The following is a 1037-nucleotide window of genomic DNA, read 5'->3' as shown; positions in this document are numbered from 1 at the left end:
TACTCTATTTCAACCCATAGTAAAATCTCAAGAGGATATTAAAAAGAGACTCTTCCCCCCTATAGAACCTCCATCTCCAATAGAACTTCATCACCCAGAACCGAATCCTTATGGTGGTATTATAATAAGGACAGTAGATGATATTAACAGTCTTTTTTCAAACCCTAAAACAGATTTACCAAAGAGTATTACACCAATCATTGATGATGAGGGGTTATTGTTTAATGGATTTAGAATTAAATTTAGGGCAAATTCCCCTATATTCAAAATCGATACAAAAGACTTAATATTTACATTAACGACAGGATTAATAGATTTAATGAATGGCGGGTATATTGGTATTGCCGATTACAAGGATTTACTAGCATACTCAAAATTTCTACATGCAATAAGAAAGTCGGGACCCGAAACAAGAAGATCGAAAGCAGTTGAAACATATTTAAATAAAGTTATTCCTGAAGAGGTATCAGATGATTATGCAGATGATCATTATACACCAATCATACAAGAAATAGACGATTTCGAAGATATGGTATCTGGACAAGGTATAACGTTTTTATCTGATAATAACGAGGAACTACTTACTAGATTACGAGTAATATTAGCGGCAATGAAGGAAGGTTATCGATCACACAGACAATATAATGAAGTGAATTGTATATTAAAAAGACTCCTAGAGAAAGGTATTATAGATAAAAATGATTATGAAAGCGTGATTAAAATTGTCAAATAAAGAACAACTATTCGTCATCACCTCAAATAAATCAGACATTAGATTATCTCTAGATTATGAGTACGAACTCGATCGCAATCAAGAATATGAATAGGGATTAAAGTATTTCTCTGTTTACAATTCCATTAGAAATATCAACGAAAAAAATAACCAAATAGAAATATCAACAGATAACGGAGTTACGTTCAAAACCATACGTTTACTACCAGGAAGCTACGAATACATAGCCATTGACGAATACATAGCCATTAACGAATACCTATCTGAATATGGAGGAAGTGTGAATGGTAAAACAATATTGATT

The sequence above is a fragment of the Lottia gigantea genome, assembly GCF_000327385.1.
Source record: "Lottia gigantea unplaced genomic scaffold LOTGIsca_3700, whole genome shotgun sequence".
Classification (NCBI taxonomy): Eukaryota; Metazoa; Mollusca; class Gastropoda; family Lottiidae; genus Lottia; species Lottia gigantea.
The sequence above is the reverse complement of the archived record's forward strand: the minus strand, read 5'-3'. Positions refer to the sequence as shown.